The sequence below is a fragment of the Gadus chalcogrammus genome, chromosome 15 (genome assembly GCF_026213295.1).
Source record: "Gadus chalcogrammus isolate NIFS_2021 chromosome 15, NIFS_Gcha_1.0, whole genome shotgun sequence".
NCBI lineage: Eukaryota > Metazoa > Chordata > Actinopteri > Gadiformes > Gadidae > Gadus > Gadus chalcogrammus.
The window spans coordinates 5,166,889-5,179,571 of NC_079426.1; the positions used below are offsets into that span (position 1 = coordinate 5,166,889).

A 12,683-nucleotide genomic window follows, 5' to 3' on the forward strand; every position below is an offset into this window, starting at 1 on the left:
AAGACAATACTATTAGCAAACCAACCGCCAGGTTCTCAAAGAGGGTAAGGCCGGCAGGGGCTAAACGGCGTCAAATGTGACCTTAACTTTAGTTGTTTGTTCCTATACCCGTCCCGTATTCCCAGTACAAAGGGGTGTCTTACCCGTCTTTAGTGTTATGAGCGACACCAAAAGTCGTCCTACGAGGACGACTCTATGAAAAAGGTTTAGTTGAAAATCTTCAGCGGAATGGAATAAGCCCAGAATGGAAAGAAAATCAATACCATGTTTAACCTCTGTTTTCCTTTTATTCCTAGTCTGTTTTACATAGTTTTGAATGATGACTATATGCTCTGTAAGGTGACCTTGGGTGTCTTGAAAGGCGCCTCTAAATTAAATGTATTATTATTATTATTAATATTTGAGATGTCATTGAATGAATCCAATTTTGCTTTTATCAAATGTAGAGATCTATACCTCCGGGTGCTTCTATATCATTTTGTTAACCCTTAAGAAGCAACCAGTTCTTCCCCGATTTCCACTAGAGGTACCACTCTGTGAATCCATCAAACAACTCTGGACCCCACATCTCTTCTTTGAATCAACCACATGCGTCATGTCTATAATAACTGCTCATCACGAAAGCGTGTTCAGTCGTTCTTGAGTGGGCATTTCTGTTCAGAACATGACCCACCTTTTTGGAAGTATGGATGAATTACAATTTCACAAGTGTTAACCCACAACCTTTCATAACCTCATAGCGTTAGTTCACGGAACGATGTGTGCTTCTGGGTGTATGCCTGATCATATGTCTTAAACTGGTGGGGGTTGTTGCCACTCTTTGCGGGCGGGGGCCTTCTGAGACTGGAGCGAAGAAGGGTTTGGTGGTGACGCATTTATTCCGTTTCCTGTAGCTGCCTCTGCTAAATATACAGTTCACGAGAATCCCAAGTATTGAAGCTGTGATTGGGCTTCAATGTTGGATTAAATAACTCGTAACACTTTAACAATGGCGGGAACACTAATGGACAGCATTACTTTATATAGCATCAGTCATAGGGGTTTAGGGTTAGAGTAGGGTTCGTAGCGTTAAACTACACCCTAACCCGTTTAAATAATGTATCCGTTAATACTGTTCTACCCTTAGCTAGCATGAACACTTTTTCATTATTACAAAGGATACAATATTCGGTTCGGGTGTTAAACCCCAATGTCAAATAATGGTTTCTGAACTGCAACCAGTGTTCATTTTTAGAATGTTAGCAAATCCCCTTTCTATTAACCTAACATGTTGTTTATATTTGCAATGCAGATTTTATCAATGCCAAGGGTCTTTGATTATCTCGACAATCATGAGTAGTAGTAGCCCAAAGTGCGCTTGTGAGGACTTAAAAGCACACAGCTTGCACTCTCCTCAGAGCCGTTCAAGTTCATGGACATCTATACACATACAAATGAAACAGCCCCAAGGCCTTGATGTACAACCGGTGGCCCTGCGTTGAACTGAGCAACAGTTAATATGTGTCAATAAAAATATACCAATTTGTAAATCCTAAAGCTGGTACATCTTTACTTGTGTACCCGACTTGAGATAGTGCGTTTGTTTATTGCCCGTGTGCTACGGAGAGTCAAATTGATCGTAACTCTAGTAAATGATGTCACACATGAAACTATTTCTATGCGGAAGGCAGGTTGGCGTGGGGGGAGACGATACGCGCGATTGCAGCATGGGGTATAAAAATTGAAAATGCTCATGGGATCTTTTTCACACCATATTTTCATCCAACAAACACAAAGATCAGAGAGTCCTGTGGGTTGGGCAGAGGAAGGGATCCGTACATAAAACAGAATTGCGTGAAGAAATAACAATAAACACACCAAAATATTGCATCCTCCAATCAAAAGGTCGGACGGAGGACAACAAAAACCAGAGGAAAAATGAGTGCCTGGATGTGATGCGGTAGTAGTTCTTCTTTAAGGTGGATGTCTAGACGAGAAGCCCAGATTGATTGCACAAACACTTTCATCACTTTCATCAAGATGACCTTACCAGCCGGCCAAATCTAGCAGTGTCACACAGCACAAGGACTAGTTTTTGCCGGTGTAGTTTTGTCTACCTTGTCGCTTCAGTGCTTTGCGCAAGACAGTGAAGGAATGTTCGTCCCTTTTACCTCTCGGAGTACATCTTATCTCCAGGTTGCTTCGGGTACCCATTTATACAACAATATATCAAAGGCCCCTGGCCCTTAATGATTGCGCCTTTGAGGGAAAGGAGCACTCCTGACCATCTACATCAGCAGCATGGGTAGTCAGCTCTTTGATGATTTACTGCTCAGTGATGGTTTGCAGTCGTGGTGTGGTGGTCAGGGCCGCAACGGCGTTTGAGTCCCTTGTGAACAGTTCTACTTGGAGACTGTCTATCCCCGAGCAGCTCATTGATGACATTAATGCAAAACGCGCCGTATGACTCTTTGGATAGCAGTACTTGGATAACAGCGCATTGAATGTACGCACTGGCACTTATGTTCGCACTTATTGTCTGTTGCACGTCCTGGTATTTAATAATAGTACCTAGCATTGTGTAGCATCTGATTATAGTATTATTACTTGTTGTATACGGGGAATGGTTTAACCTAGCAATTGTAAAATGGCTTAGCACTTGTTTTTATGGAAATCTTTGACTGTCTTTAAGAGCCCTCTAATTGTTTATCTTTATTCTGAACAAATTTACTTATGCTTTATCCAAGAGCTTTCTGCTAAATGCCTTAATGTAAGTCGGCAATAACAGTTACCTGCTAAGAATCGTAAGCAGATTACAACTCATTTTTAAGCACGAAAAGCTGTTACTAAATGACTGCATAGGATAAAGAATAAAATTTAGTCTAGAAAACTGTGGCTGTTCTATTGGCCTGCAGATCTTTACCGCATTAATGTTCGATTTTTTTTACCTTGCTTTTTATTATGGAATCAATGTGCGATGGTTAGCATAGCGGCTTTATGGAGCGCATTAACCGTGACTCCCCAGACAAGTACTCTTCTTCATCACAACGAGTACATGCTGTTGTTTTAAATTGTGTTCAAACAAAATGCTCTAAGGCTAAAATTGCGTCATCCAACAACCAAGAATTTTGGAAAACTCGCCATCTCGGTTGAAAGTGGTTGTGTTAGTGGGCAGCAAACGGAAAAATGGACGGTTTATGAGGTGTGATCACGCAAACGGCAATGCTCTTTAAGCCCGGGCCCCGGTACCTCTACACTCCGTCTCCAGGGCGCTGACCTCGCGTCCAGCGTTGTGTACTCTGTCGACTGGTCTTACTCCTTGCGTCTCTCCTCCAGGTTCAGACTCAACTAGTCTCTCTGAAAGCAGAAGCGCATTAGCATGGCTTCATGACGTGTTTGCAAGCGCGCCGGGGGTCAATAGAAAGGAGAGGGGAAGAGGAAGACCCGGGGAATGGACCAACTCGCAAGAACAACTTTCCACTGAATGATTAGTCATAACAGCAGCTAACCATCACTGCAACAAAACAAAATCAGCAACATAACACAAATTGTGTCCCTCGTCTTTAAAGAAAGCGTGGGGGACTCCAGACTGTAGCAACCTGCGTCGTGGCCTTTTTCCCAGCGACCGATGCCTCCGAGTTCAACCAGATGTTCCCGTCTCGGAGGCCTAGGGTTAAGCAAGGCCTTCCCCAACCACGCCCGGGCCCAGCCCTACTACCATCACCTCAGCACACATATGTACCCCTCCCCTGCCCACGATGCTTCCCGACAGACCTCCGTGTCAGCGTTAGTCCTGGACCGCGGTTCTTGTGCCCCCGGCACTCACCTCCGACATCACCATGGTTCTGAAGACCAGTAAACAATCCCAGCGATACACAACCGTACTCTCATTGTGTAGCCAAGCACGAGGTTGAGAAAAGAGTAATTGCCACACAGGGTTATACATAACAATAAAGTAGATCATCCGATGATTGCAAAGCATATCTTCGGCCTACATCGTACGTGTGTGGGTGCCTTGTGTGTGTGTGTGTGTGCCTGTGTGTGGTGTGTGTGTGTGTGTGTGTGTGTGTGTGTGTGTGTGTGTGTGTGTGTGTCGTGTGCCTGTGATTTTGTGTGAGTGTGCCTTGACTGAGTTGCGTTTATGTGTAGGAGAGTTTTTGTGTGCACGTGTAGTGTAAGCGTGTGCGTGCATCCCTGGGTGTGCATGTGTGCGTCTGTGGGAATGAGCGTGTGGTTGATGATGTGAGTGTGTGTGTCCTGTGTGATGTGTTGTGTGTGTGTGTGTGTGCATGTCTCGAGGGGTTTTGCTTGTGTATGCCTGTGCCGTAGTTGGTGTGTGCCTGTGCCTGTGTGTGCACATGTGTGCGTTTAAGTGTGGAGTGTGTGAGTTTTGTGTGTGTGTAAGGGCGGGGAAGGATAGCCAGCTGTGGCTATTCCCAGGGTGGGTATCCACTGGGGCTCTCCTTGTGGTCCGGGCAGAGGCCTTTGGCCGGACTGACCTGCCGCTCGGTCCCCACTTGCCACCCTAGGTGCCTCAGCCTGCCACGTTTAGTGGATCACACAGCCCTGGGCTGGTCATACTGTTCTGGGTGAGGATTGGTCAATTAAAATACACACACCATACGCAACCGCACACGCACAAACACAAGCTAAATGGATCTGGCCAAGTAAGGCCCTGCAAGTAAAAATAGACTTTATACAACACTTTAGAGATTTGTTTTAAATACACAAGAGCAAACAGGGTGGGATGATTTCATCATGGTATAATCCTCCTTGCCAACCTTTCATAAGTGTTTCGGAGAGTTCGAAATAACCCAACCAAAATCATACACTCTCAACAACTATATCCTGGGACGAAGAGCTAAGGTAAAACTTGTACGTTACGACCACCTTCAGAGGGGTCATCCACTCGCTCTGGTCATGTGCGATGTTCTCCCAGTGAAGTCTCCCAGGTAAGCTTGTGGCTCAGGGGGGACCATGAGAGAGGCATTATTTAAATTGCTGGTGGTGGTGGTGGTGGTGGTGGTGGTGGTGGTGGGGTGCTTTACTACACCTTTTGTAGTATTTCCTCCATCACTTCCTCTCTTGGAATTTCCCTTCTAAAGCTGCTTTAAATATATTGTAAACCGATGCCCATGACTTTATAGAGGATGTCTTTGCAATCACACACAACCCCGCACACACACCCCCACACACACCTTGACACCCCCACTCGCACATACACAGTTAGTTTATTGAATACGGTTGGCTTTTAATTCTCCCACCTCTAATCCATAAAAGTAAAAAGTTTAAATAATGCTTTGGACATAAAACAATTTAAGATATTGCGGTAATAGTAATGCACTACTCTTAATGCACTACTTAGAACAACGGTACTTGGAAAACGCTTTCGCCTTTTGTTCACTATATTCTTTGATTCCTGGCTTTTTTCTTTCAATCAAATGTGGGCCAATAGTGTAGGAACTTCCCTGAAAGTGCAAAGCACAAGTTCAGCTATTACTTTGTGCGAGTTAACATGAAACAAAACATGTTCACTGGGAGCATAATAGAAGGAACTTGTTGCTTTGAATGGGCCATGGGTGAAGGGCCACATCTCCTACTGTGTGATGTTCGTAGATGCACAGTTGTTCTATCTGAACTGAACCTTGACGTTGACTATCAAGCAAAATATTGCTGAAGCATTTTGTATTAAACTCAAGTCTGATCAAATATCAACGTGCCTTGTTTACAATAAGCAAATTAAGTTTGCAATATCGCTCTCATTATTTGTAAGTAACCCACTGCGGTGACATGTAGAAATACATGTCCTGTCATTTAAACATTAGCTCTATATGCCGGTATGTTAATTGCACCCCCATCCTTACTTGGATAACTGTCGGCGTGCGGTACATGTACTTGTGACGTGAAAAATAATTTCCCCTTGAGGACAATAAAGTGCATAGTGCGGCTACGTTGCATAGATGTTGATACATTCTAACAGGTAATAAAGGACGCATAAAAACACATGCAACGCCAGGAGATGTAGTGTGAGCCTGCTGACAAGGCAAGGAAGCTCTATTTGAATATGTTGTGGCATGGAATGACAGACCTGGCTGTCTGAACGGGGCAAGGCGCACAGAGGCGCACTACAGCTGCACCGCATGACCGAATGGGATGACCAGCCAGACACCATGAGCGGCAGCCTCACTGACCGACACCCGAGCGGCAGTGATGGATGGTCAGCGTTGTTTGAGTGTGTGTGTGTGTGTGTGTGTGTGTGTGTGTGTGTGTATGTGTGATCCACGCCGTCTGTGGACTTCGTGGATCACACATACACACAACACTTGACCATCCCTGACCGACAGTGATGCTCAAGCGTTGTGCGTGCGTGCAAGTGTGCGTGTGTTTGTGTGTATTTATGTGTGATGCACGCCGTCTGCCATACAGACCCTTACAGCAATCCAGAACATAGTACACCCACACCACCACCCCTCCGCCGCCCACCCCATCAAAACAAGGCTTACCTTTTTCAATCTTCCAGTCCGTTTTCTCTTTGTCCATTCTACCGGAATGGTTGGACTTCGAATGGCTGTTTTTGGAGTGTGGCAAACCCAGGCTCACAGCGAATGGGGTCCGGACACTGGAATATAAAGAGACGAGCCCGTGGACGGTTGTTTCTACCTGTGAAGCTGTCAACATTCAGTGTGTTACCTCCAGCAGGAACGTGCAACCGACCGTGATAGCAGCGTAAATGATGTGTACGGATCCCGGCGAGCTGATTGGCGGCGGGGAACCAGGAAGCGGGAATTTGATAGGCGGAGGCGCGGAGCAGTCAAACAGGACGAACTGTGGTGGGGTTTGATGAGCGCCAGCGTCGCGCTCTCGGTGCGCGGTGCGGGCCGGTGCTTCAGCAGTTCGTCTCCGGGTGTACTGTGCGTGTGCTGTGAGTGGCGGCCGGTGGTGGGGTGGCAAACGTGCACTAGAGCTGCTTTATTATGATCATTTATTTTATATGTCTTGCGAGTACATATACAATTGACTTGTTGTCGCGTCACGTGCGTTCGTTGGTTTCGTTTTCCAACGAAACAACTGAACGCCACGTGTGAGGACGAGGGGGACAGAAAGCAAGAAAAATGCTGTTGAGATAAACGTTCATGTCACGTTTTCAAATGAGTCCCAACACAATAGGCTTATATTCAACACATTAGGGAATACATATAAACTAAACTAACTCAACACTGATGTTGGGTAAATTAAATGTTGAGTGGATATATTTCATTTGGTGATATATTTTGGAGAACATTTCATTTTATTTAATTAACAGCGATATTACGGCTAGGCTTTCTGTGTTGTGGAGCGGTCAAAATCAGGTCAGGAAGACAAGCTGTCATTTTGTGTTTGGTTCCAAAGATCCCAATCTGTCATCCAGTAGGCGAGCTTTGGCCGCCCCGAATTCTGCTGATATCACCACAGACCTTCCCTATTATTGTTATCATAAACATATATTGGTCTTTAATCAATATCAGCTCATGGTGCTGTTTCATTAAATAATTTAGGCCTATGTGGGATTGTCACGTCAATGCAAGAGACGTTTGGTCAGTAATACAATGAAAAACATGTATTAATATATGTTAATTGTATATATAGCCATATATATTGATTAAAAGGTTGGTCGGCAATTTAAGATGAGATACCCTAGCCTAGGCTACAAGAGTTTTGAAAGAAGCGCGTTGTTATTTCACATGTACTTGGAAAATGAAACCACTAGATGTCATTGTTGCACAGTGCTGTACTGCGTCAAATGAATTCCACTTTGGCACCTTTCATACACGACTGAAATCTGATGGCAATCAAGGAGCAGACCGAAAAGATAAAGGTTAAAATGACATATCTATCCCCTGTTGAGTTGTTCTGTTTGTTGATGATTCAATGTAGGACTACTGGGATTTTTTAATGCATCTTCATTAATACTGGAGACCTACTTTGTTATCTTGCTGTCAATTTACCCAAATAACCTAAGATGGAAGTGGTGGAAATCTTTGTTTAGAATAAAAAGGACATGGTCTCTAAAAATGTCTATTAGTGTAAAAGTGCGTAGGCTCAAGTTATCGTCATGGTTACAAGATTAAGATTATGCCCAAAGTCCCCAGCAGCAGCAGCAGCAGCAGCATCTAGGCATCAAGGCATCAAGGCAGTGCACCAAACGATTCTCTGTTCAACCAAGTCATGTATTTGTTTTCTTACTTACAGTCCTAGCAACATAATTACAGTAAGCACAGTAATGCGCCGAGGGGCCCCACAATTGGTATCGCTGATGAAAAGTCTTCCCAGAGGTTTGGAGACATCACAATTATTGTATCCTTATGTCAACATCTGTAAGCCCTGTGATGGTTGGGCTTTAGCTCTTAATAGCCACTGTGGCTATTCGTTGAGTTAATTGCCCTGAGGGGACGTCATTATCATGTCTGTAATATTCCTCAATCAACGCCTTTACTGTTCAGCTCTTTTTCAGGGAATCCATTCTGAATAGCATACCACAGGAGAACTTTAATTATTATCGTTAGCTGCAAAAAAACATAAAAATGTCTCGAAGCAATCAAGTCTTTAAAGAAAAGAAAAAAAGTAATGAAAGCCCCTTTGTCAGTTTGATGGATTAGGAACAAAAGCCTGAAAACGTTCTGCAGAAAACAAATGAAAACGTCCCAACCGGATACATCAATTAAATCGCCCCAAACTGCATGGACACTAATGTTTATTACACATGAATGTAAAATGATGTGAGTGGAAAATGTGGTCGGGGATGGCACCTCCGTCTCACTCTGCTCAGTCAGGCATCCAACTGGTATTGGGATGCATAACATTTGCAGCTCATATGGATATTCTGGTGGTTGTAGATGTGGTTTTCCTTTCAACCTTTTCAGTCAAACACTTGCCTGTCTAGATCGTCTATTGTCTGCCATCAAACGGTGCAGCAGTGCTCATCTGTTCCCCAGCTGCAGGCAGTGTCTCGCCACTCTGATAGAGGGGGAATGCAACCAGAGCCAAGCGTTTCATGAGGCTCGCTGGTTGGAAGCCCTGTTGTTTATTTCAAAGACTTCATTCATTATTTATTTATTTAAAACGTGGTTTCCCCGAAAGGTTTCCTTCTGTGTTGATCGTGTTACGATTTGAAGTACATCATGTAGCATAAAACGCATCGCTCATCTCAATTCTGATTAGATGATTTAACGCCGAGGTATATATATAATAGGATAATGTTCCCCTATTCCATGGTTACAGCGGTGCTGTGAAGTGTGGTTCTTTAAAAGGAAAACACCACTCAAAACATACATTTATATGCAAATAGCATTTTCCCCCCGTTGACTCAATAATGTGTGGTAATCACCCACAGCACTGCTAAACGGCCTCCCACTTGGCCGGCTCTCTGCTGCTCGCTGCAGGCCAGAGCGCATCACTGACTGTCAAATAAACGCACACGGCTTCTTGCAAAGCGGGTGCCCCTGATGCGCGGGAGAGAACTCGCCAGGGGTGGTTTATTAAGCAATATTCCAAAGCAAAACAAGCAGTATATTGCAGAGGTTTGATTTTTTTGTTTATTGTGTTTGAGCAAAGCCTTGCCTTCTTTTACAACAGCAGAGCGTGTGTGTGCATGAGTTTTTCTTTGCTTGAGCCCAGCAGGATTGATGTGCCCATGACTGGTTGAGACCAAGAACAACTGAGACCACGTTGTACAGGCATCTTTTTGTGTAAACACATCGGGTAATTTTCCTGTCCCGTCATCATCGAAAGATGAAATTCTCACCTGTTAGTAATTTCTAGGCCTACCTTCAGGCTCCGATTGTTATAATCGGTGATAATAGATGGACGTAAAAAAAAAAAGGACGTTTAAAAAACAAAATTCTTACCATGTCATCGATACTCAAATGTTAATGCACAGAAACAAACTGAGTAGGCCTACGTCTACACATTCCACTTCCATTGATTGTTTTTGAAGTTGAACTTGCATTTTTGATGTTGATTTCAAAGTGTTGCCCTCGGCGCTCTCCTTTGAACCGTAGCATAGATGACTCTTAAGCATCAGATTGCCTTTGATTTTAACATTGAATTTGATCCTAGTAGGCTACACCATTTGCAATCTACGGGTATGACATTGTTGCATTGTCTGGTATTATTAGGGGGTTCCATCTACGCTGTAATCTAAATTCTACCCTGTAAAAATAACTGGACATGAACTCCAGAAGATTTGAGGCATCTGCCGCCGCGCTGAAACCAATAGTTTCCACAGAGACTGGAAGGCATGCGCTACCAAAGCATGGCCTTATTAAAGACAGCCCGGGCCCCTCTGCTGCCCCCAACCCCTGGGGCCCCCATCTCTCTCTCTCTCTCTCTCCTCTCTCCTCTCTCTCTCTCTCTCCTCTCTCTCTCTCTCTCTCTCTCTTCTCTCTCTCTCTCTCTCTCTCTCACTCCTTCTCTCTCCTCTCTCTTCCTCTCTCTCTCTTCTAGTTTAATAGCCCCCTCAGCTTCCCTTTTATCTCATGCTGACCCGATCTAAAACAAACAACATTACACTACAAATCAGGATTAAATGAACAGGCTCTTTCTCTCGCTCGCTCCGATAACACATGGAGGCCTGTTGCGTGGTGATGATCAATGCTGGCGGCATGCCCTGTCGACAGGTCTTAAACATGATGTATAGCAGCCTAATATGGGCTCTGTATGATTAAACACACAGGGATATTTTTCCTGGTATGTTTCTCTTAACTGTTCATTTTATATTGCCATTTCTGAGATAAGTGACTTTCTGGTTGTGTTTTAAAAACTTTGAATGGATAATTCGGTTGTTTTACAAACAAAATATAACTTTTTGTAGATTCATAATTATGAATTTCAAAATGTTGCCTAGTCTTTAAACTGTTCTTTGTTGAACGTCTATTTATATTGGTCATGAAGTAAGACATTGTGCTATCGGTCGTGTACAGTAAAACCAATGGGTTGAAATACATGCATTTTCAAAATGACTAAAATAGGAATAATAATAAGGCATGCCAAAGTCCATGTAAGAATTGTCTTCGCCTTCAAAATATTTATATTGGGTTTATTATTATTATTATAAAAAAAATAACTTCCAATACTCCAACGAGCGATACGACCAGCAGTAGCCTACGACAGACAGAACACCAATGCAGATTTGCAATACTTCATGTTTGTCGTGGTTACTCGAGTCAATTAAAATAATAAAATAGTTTTTTATTTTTATTTTTTTTTAAACATAGAAAACCGAGGATCTGGGTCAAGTGGTTGGGTCTACAGTAGAACCCACGCGCCGGTGGAACCAAAGACCGCGCGGTCGCTGCACAAGGGGGACAGTGTTTTGAGCGCGCCTACTTCCTTAGCAACGTGTATCTGAACCAGGAAGTACTCTTCCCCTTCGAGCTACATGGCTATGGATAGCGCATACAGGTAGGCAAGTGTACCGATCTAAAGTTCGCCCTTGGTATTCCATAAATCGGATCAGTGCGTATAGGAATCCGGTCTGGCGGACACGGGTTTTTTCAACACACAACTAGATATGTCATGCGTACAAAGACGTTATTGTACGTAAAGTTACACATCTACTTTGTTGACAGGTGTGTTAGCTAGGCGTCCCAGCAGCGAACCCATTCTTGCAATGCGTACTTGCAATACATGATTTGAATGGCATTCCTGTCGGCGCCTGCCACGCACCGCTGTCATCCACTGCGCGATTTGTCTGCGTGATGTGCATCTCTCTGCGTGATGTGCATCTCTCTGCGTGATGTCTCTGCGTGATGTGCATGTATTTGCGTGATGTGCATGTGTCTGCATGATGTGCAACGTTAGTGTATTTGTGTCTTGTCAGTTGACTGTAGTGAAACATTGCAAAAGTGAAATGAAGGAATAGCAACACCTGCTCATTCAAATTAAAATGCAGCTGTTGTTTGTTTCAGTTGAAAGATAATAAATAGTAAAGTTACCAGTGTGTACGTATGATGTATTCAAAATATTTTTCATTGTCATGTACACTCCAGTGAACTTTGTTGCTTGCTTTCACCTTGTTCCATATCATTGCAATGTTACAAAGATCTAATTAAACTACGAGTAAGGCTAATAAGATCACCACGTCCACATCACTCTTCCATGGGTCCCACAGGCCATGACGCTTGTCAAGCTATGCAGGGGTGATGGAGGATCTAATCACCTGTGTTGAGGAGCAGCCGCAACCGCAACCGCCTTCCTCTCTTCCAAACTCATGGACCAATCAGCACTCAGACTCAGCTCAGAGGACAGACGAAGAGCCCAAAGCTGTCGGTGGATTTGTATTAGTACACGCTGGTAAGTTGCATTCAGCGCTCTGTATCATCAGTTGACATAGCCTACTTTTAAATTGTATATATTCGGTGTATATCTTAACTAGTTGGAAGTAGTGATTGACTTGTCTTCTACGAAGGCTATAGTACAAATCAAATATTTGTACCTAACATTGTTTTTGGTGCAGTAATTATTGTTTCACTATGAATTTGTATATTTTTGCTGAATTAGAAGATGCTGACAAACATTTTATTAGGTATTAAAATGTATTAGTAAGATACAAAGGATCCTAAATGCGTGTTCAAACGTGTCGTTGAAACGTATGCCATGGTTGTGCTTTAGGGGCCGGATACCATTCTGAGTCAAAGGCCAAGGAGTACAAACATGTCTGCAAAGGG

General features: G+C 43.6%; 1 long non-coding RNA gene across 1 annotated transcript; it reads left to right on the forward strand.

The window, feature by feature from the left end:
- Window positions 1-11,345: 11,345 nt before the first annotated feature.
- LOC130404266 (uncharacterized) lies at window positions 11,346-12,677 on the forward strand. Its single transcript, XR_008904212.1, has 3 exons — window positions 11,346-11,418; window positions 12,128-12,309; window positions 12,628-12,677. It is a non-coding gene; the product is annotated as an uncharacterized LOC130404266 (long non-coding RNA).
- The last annotated feature ends 6 nt before the right edge of the window (window positions 12,678-12,683 follow it).